This window comes from Alligator sinensis, unplaced genomic scaffold (genome assembly GCF_000455745.1).
Source record: "Alligator sinensis unplaced genomic scaffold, ASM45574v1 scaffold313_1, whole genome shotgun sequence".
In the NCBI taxonomy this organism is placed as follows: domain Eukaryota; kingdom Metazoa; phylum Chordata; order Crocodylia; family Alligatoridae; genus Alligator; species Alligator sinensis.
Window position 1 is genome coordinate 163,807 of NW_005841939.1, and position 7,015 is coordinate 170,821.

The following is a 7,015-nucleotide window of genomic DNA, read 5'->3' on the forward strand; positions in this document are numbered from 1 at the left end:
GTTCAGGAACGAAAAAATGTTCCCCACACTGCAAACTTGCAGCGCAGGGAGAAAATTAGACTGGGGTGGGGCATGTGGGCCTTGCAGGGGGGGTGGTAGCCCCTGCGGGGGCCATTTCACCCCCATTCAAGGGCTGAACCCCTTGTGTGGAGGTAAATCCCCTTTTGGGGGGCTGAATCTCCTTTTGGGGGTCGAACCCCTTGTGTGGGGGCTGTACCCCTTGTGTAGGGGCTGAACTCCCTGTTGGGGGGTGAAACCCTTGTGTGGGCGCCATTGCCCTGTAGGAGGGCAGCAAAATATATATTCATGGAACATGTATTTACAGTTCACTTTATTATTATGATAAGAGACTTGCTTTAACACTGTAAGATATATCAATAAATCACTGTCCAACTGATATTTGGGGTATTTTACAGAGTGACTTTGGGATTTTTTTTTATCAGGGATTTTTCAGGTTTCCAATAGGGAACACCAGAATTCCTGCTAGGGAAGCCAGTGGCAGGATCCTGCCTGCTCAGAGCTGGCACCTTGGACCCATCTGGCTGTGGCTGACCTCCTGGCCAAATGGGCCCAGGAGGACATGCTTTGACAGATCAAAAAAGGCCACCACACCCGGAACATCTTCCAGGCGATAGCTGCCCAGATGGCTGGGCAGGGGCACACATGGCAGTAGTGCCGGACAGAAGCCAACCCTGCAACCACAGTCCACTGGCAGCTGGCCCAGAGGGGCAGGTGCCTCTACTGGCTGTGCCTTCCCCATCTGGGTTTGGCAGGTGCACAGCAGGTCACAGACAGGCAGCAGCCCCCACTGCCAGACTGCTCGTCCACACTGCTGCAGTGGGTAAAGGATGCAGAGAACTCTCAGGGCTGCTTCAGCAGTCCAGCTGGCACAAGGGTTTGTGTCCCCAGGTACCAGCTGGCTGGGCCCCAGAAGTTCCTGAGAGCTAGTAGCCCTGAGCTACTTAGTGGGGTTGCTTTTTATACTTCTGAGGCCAGGACAAGGCAGCTTTTTATATTGCTGGGGACAACACAGATGCTGGCCCCAGGCTCTATCTCCCCCTGGCTGCAAATCTGGGAGGATCCAGGCAGGTTATTTTGTCCCAAGTGGCACAATTTGCTCCACAATGAAATGCATGTCCAAGCACATGCGCTGAAGCAAAAAGCCCCAGCTCAAATTTGCACCGCTTCTATTTGAGCTGCTGCAAGCGCACGTGCTTGCATGTGTGGATGCACCCATTGGCTATGCATGATTACTGAATAGCATATGTGAACAGGAAAAAATATACCAAGTTGAAGACTTTAGCAGTGAAAAGCCCCATCAAAATTGAAACTCTCCAGAAATGTAGAGGACAATTGGAAGAGGTTTAAAAGCACTTTATTCTGTATCTGCAAGCAGTGGGTACTAGCAAAAAGGGCAATAATCAGAAAACATTTTTATTTATTTATTTTTAAATGTATTTTCAGAACCAGCTGTATTTTCAGAATAGCTGGTTCTGAAACACTTGCTGATTGTAATAGTAATGGATAGCTTGGGCACAGAAGGATGATTATGAAACTGTAATACAGATATTTGAGGAGTACTGAACTTCATATACAAAACAAAGCTTCTGAAAGGTAATTTTTAATCAGAAGATATAGAAAGAAAGGGAACCTGTTAGAAAAGATGGAGACATGTAGAAGCTGCAAATACTACTACTACTGCTACTATTATTATTCTCTCTTCTCTAACATAAACCTATTAAAAGATACTGCACCTAAATGGGTGATTGTGAATAGCTAGTCTTCATGTTCCTGACACAGTTAGATCTGTTATTCAGTGAGCTAACATTAAATAACATAAGTTACACAACATAGTAGTTTAGGCATGTAACCACTAATCCATATTTTTTTCCCCAGTGAGTGGGGGAAAAGAATGTCAAAATAAAAAAGAACTTATTTAAAAAGCCTTGGAGTCAGACTCAAATCTGTAATCAACACTATTGTTCCAGAACAGCACCATGGAAGCACTGGTTATCACTTGTTAATATCTGTTCTACAGAACATTTGAAAATCAGAATGGTTTCATTGACAGCAACTCATGGCAGACCCAAGAAGAACCTGAGGCAGAAGAAAGAGCAACTTTACTACCCTTCAGAAAACAAATTAACAAATAAAAATTTAGTTGCTAGCATTGCTGTCTAAAATAGCACTGTGTATATTAAGGGTGAGCGAAGCAGGCTGTATTCGATTTGGATTCAGATTCAGCCCAATTCAGGGGACAGTGATTCGATTTGTTGATTCAGATCACTCTCCTGATTCAATTCGACTGAATCCAAATCTGAAGATTCGATGTTAATTCAGAGAATCAGTGATTCAGCCATAGACACAGCTTTAAATATTTTTTCTACATACCTCGAGGTACCAGTCATGGCTTGGGAATGCTGAGATGGTGGGACAGATGGAGCATCCCACAGGAGCGTGGGGTGGCCCCTACATGCTTGGTGGCAGACTCGGAGGTGGACCTCAAGTCCTTTCTGTCCACTTTCAGGTCCTCTGCCAAGCACATGGGGGACCCCCACCCCTGTGCTCCTCTAACTTGGCGATCAGGCATGGGGGAACCCTAGGTACCCCCCCAGACCCAAGAGGCACCAGTCACCAAGCAAGGGGGTAAAGGGGGGGTGCCCTGTACACACCATAGCAGACCCGGAAGTGGACCAGAAGAGCTTCTGGTCCACTTGTGGGTCCACCAGTAAGTGTTCTGGTTACCATCCCTATGCTCCCATTGGATACTCCATCCACCCCACCATCTCAGCGTTCACGAGCCGCCTGGTACCTTAGGGTATGTAAAAAAAACATTTAAAGCTGTGTCTATGTCCTAATCATTGAATCTCTCCCAGTCTCTCTGAATAGATTTGAAGAGCTCTGATTTGATTAGGAGAGATTAAAGGGTCTCCTGATTCACTTCAAATTCAGAAACTCAGCCGCTGAATCAGGCCGAATCTCCACTGAATCAAATCAGCGACTGAAGCTTCAAACAGCCCTAGTGTATATCTACAAAATTAGCAGTAGTGTCCTAGTGGCAGAATTTTACTAATATGAGGTTGTCATTTCAGACCGACATGGTGTGGAGAAACACACATTGGCCGCATCTACATGAGATGCTGTCTGAGCAGTAGCTTGTGACTATTGAGCAGTAGCATTGCTTGGCAGGAAGACAGCTGAGACTCTGAACATGATGCAACTAGAACTATTAGATTTATCTCCTAACAGTAGTGGTACTGAGCACAACGCAGATCACCTCAGACACTAATTGAACACTGAGTGCACCTACACAGGATGCTTAATACACAGTAGATTGATTGACTGCGCATTACAGCATCATGGCAACAACCATGCTATTAGGCTAAAGTGCAGTAGTATTCATCTACTGTGCATCAATCATCAAAAAAATACCTGTGCATTCATGCAAATGCTCAGCAGGGCAGCCTTCTATGCATTTATTTAGTACTTCCTTTTGCAAACACTATATCGAATGCACAGTAGAGACTGTGCATTAATGAACATGTAGACTGTCATTTAATTTGTGTAATAGATTTGTTATAGGCGTCTGAAATTCTATAGTATGTTAATATTGTTTGTTAGTCATTATTTTTACTGTGTTTGACTAGGAAAGGAAGGTGAGAAAAACTGAACCTTTAAAGGCACTGGAAGTTGGAACCAGATGGAAAGTTATATAAATGTTTATTCTGGTCAGTCACAAAACTAAGGCAGACCTCCATCAGACCCCCTGCACATATCATGGACTCAATGTCAGAAGATTGTCAGTGTGTTCTCTTTCAGCTGTTGGAGCTACTTTATATAAGCATTTTATTTTTCTACTTGTTATGATTGTTAAAACCAAGGCAGTGATTATACAACCTTTGAAATATTTCCACTTCAATAGCATGCAATGATGTTTTGCCATTTCCTAGTGTTCCAGTCCAACAGCTGACATCTCATAGAAATCTCCTCTCTTCTCTCCACTGCAGAGATTGACAAAGAATCCTGCTGATTCCTACATGTGTGTCTTCACTGCAGGAGAGCTTGCCTCTAGTTTTCTGCATAGCATACCAAAGGTTTTAATTTTCCTTCTAGCCAGTGTGCAGAAATGTCAGAGAGTAACTAAGAGTTTCTGACATTCAGTATCCTATTCCAAATACATTAACTCTTCACAGGATACCCTTTTCTTCTCAAGAGCACTCAGAAAAACTGTAGTTTCTTTATGTTTCATCCTATTGCAAAAAAAATGTATTTTCTTCCACTTGGCTTGTGAACAGCATGTCTCTTGAGCAAACTCGACATGGGCATAGAGTTAGCAGTGGTAGACAGTGTGAATCTTCTATTTTTCTTTCATCAAGACACATACAGAGAATACTTCCTAGATTTTCTTTAATAACTGAGTTGCCAGTTGTCCAGTTTATCTATTTTCTTTTGATAGTGTGAATTTGAAAAAGTAGTTGCAAAATTTCATATTTTCTATCTGTAGATGAAAAAAAATGTTTGCTGGAGAAAATGTCAGTAAACCATGGCCCCCTCACTTTACTTGTGGTAGGTTAGGATGTTATGTCACAGGGTTGTATCAGGTTGACTGTGTAGTTTTGCTACTAGGTTAGATAGTGGACTTGTATAGGATGGTTTTGACAGGGATGATCCTGCCTGAAACAGGGAACTAGATGGACTAGATGACCTCTGGAGATCCCTTCTAGCCCCTTTTTTCTATATTTTATGAAACCAAGCTAACAAGTATTGCTTTACAGTACATTACATTAGTTTTATATTACAATAGATAATAGGGATGAAAAGTGAATAGGTGTATCTAAAGAAGCATTATCTACAAAAAAAAGAAAAGAAAAGAAAAGAAACCTGATAACATTAACACTGTTACACTTCTGTTTTATCACAGAAAATACTAAAGCAGCTGTACAAGTTGTACTTCACTGTATGTCAACATATATATAGTACTCTATAAATATATCTATATTATGGGATTTTTTTTTAATCCATAGCAATTCAGAAGGAGCTCACTCTCTGTCAGTGGCATACTTTCTGCCTCTGCATAGCCTGTTGCTATCCCCTGCCTGCTCCCCAAGCCCCTCTGAGAACCCTCTGACCCCCACCTTCTCTCCCAGCCCCATGAATGGCTGCCTTTCCTGGCCTCAGTGTCCCAGCTCTTAAAAACAAAAAATACCCACAGTCACTGGCTGCTGCCAGGTGTGGGGGGAGGGGGACAATCCCTGCTGCCCTCCACTGCCCTGCACTGCATGGGAGGGCTCTGCCATGAGCCCCCAGGAGCCCCAATGACTGCTGCAGCATCCAGCGAGTGCAGGGCTTTTTTTTTTTTAAAGAGCCATGGCACTGGGGCTAGGTGGGCCAGCCATTGGTGGGGCTGGGAGGGTGGGCGGGAGATGGCGCCTGTTTGATTCAGAGATTTGGCCAAATATACTAGCCACTTCGCACAAGCCTAGCGCTCATTGCCATGCAGTAAGAAGATTTGGCAACTGTGCTTACTTGCAGCAGCAGAGTATATACTTGCTTTCCCTTATCTCATGTCTAGCATTTATTATGTGCTTCTGGTAGAGCTAAAAATGTAACACAATTTAGCTTTCTAAACACAATCCCTGCTCTTGGGACCATACAACATAAGTTGTATGCTATACAGAATGTTAATGCAATGCATGCTTGGCAGTTGTATGGCATATTGAAAACTCACAAGCACATTTGCAGTTAGTCTTCAAGAAGGTCTTAAATACAAAGAGAATAGGGCTTTGTGAATTAATTCTAGAAGTAAGTTATACATAGGAACCTATTGAATTTGCAATTGAGTGATTTTCATGGAAACTGTGAATTTAGGCAGGGTCTGAGAAAAATGGCAGGCTCGATGAAAAATAGAAAAAGAAAAAAATCCATAATTTCAGTGGACTTGCTGCAAAAAGAAAACAAACAAACAAATGTACCAGGTGGTAGAGAAAAGTTAGGAAGCCCTGCAGTCCTGGAGCACAGGATGAAGGGAGCAGAGTGGGGAGGGCAGAGGGGGGAGGTAGGGAACAGCTGCTCCCAGCAGGAGGCAGGGATACTGCCCAAGCATGACTGCCTGCACCAGAGTCCTGGGCTGGCTGTGGCAGACTGGCAAAAAACTGCACCAGGGTCTGTGAAATCCCAGCCCTAATCATTGCCAGTGGCAGATGCACCCATGCAACAAGCTGGGTCAGAGCTCCACAGTGGATTAATGACTTCCCCAGGCTTAATCAGGGTAATTAAGCCATGGTTGCAGACCATCTGGCTATCTGCAGGGAGGGTCAGGACTGCTAGGGCAGAGGTATGGGGTGGCCCGCTGCACTCAGACCATAAAAATGGCAGCTGGCCCCAAGATCTGTTCATAGAAAATTGGCTGGCTGCCTCCTCAAGTTCAGTAGACCCCCAGTTATACCCAAAGAAGCAAGAAGCAAGCATATTTTTTCTTGTCTAGATAAAGAAAATGTTAAATAGTGTAAGTACTTTTTCAAAAGAAGTCGTCACTGGAAATAAGGTGAGAAGCAAGTGAAAGATGAAGCTGTTGACTCTTTGGCTTATGTCTTATTGGCAAAAATTCAAGCGCTCCATGGCAAAACTATAACAATCCCCTCACTGGTTGTTGATGAGGAGTGTCACTAGGAAATGATTTACTGAAAATTATATTGCAGATATTTTTAAAATTCTGCCAGACTTTAGAATGAATATTACCAGTTTCCTGATTCCTTTGCTGGAGAAATGATAACACCTGTACCATAGATGCATAGATTCATAGATTCATAGATGCTAGGGTCAGAAGGGACCTCAATAGATCATCGAGTCTGACTCCCTGCATAGGCAGGAAAGAGCGCTGGGTCTAGATGACCCCAGCTAGATGCATATCCAACCTCCTCTTGAAGACCCCCACGGTAGGGGAGAGCACCACCTCCCTTGGGAGCCCATTCCAGACCCTGGCCACTCTAACTGTGAACAAGTTCTTCCTAATGTC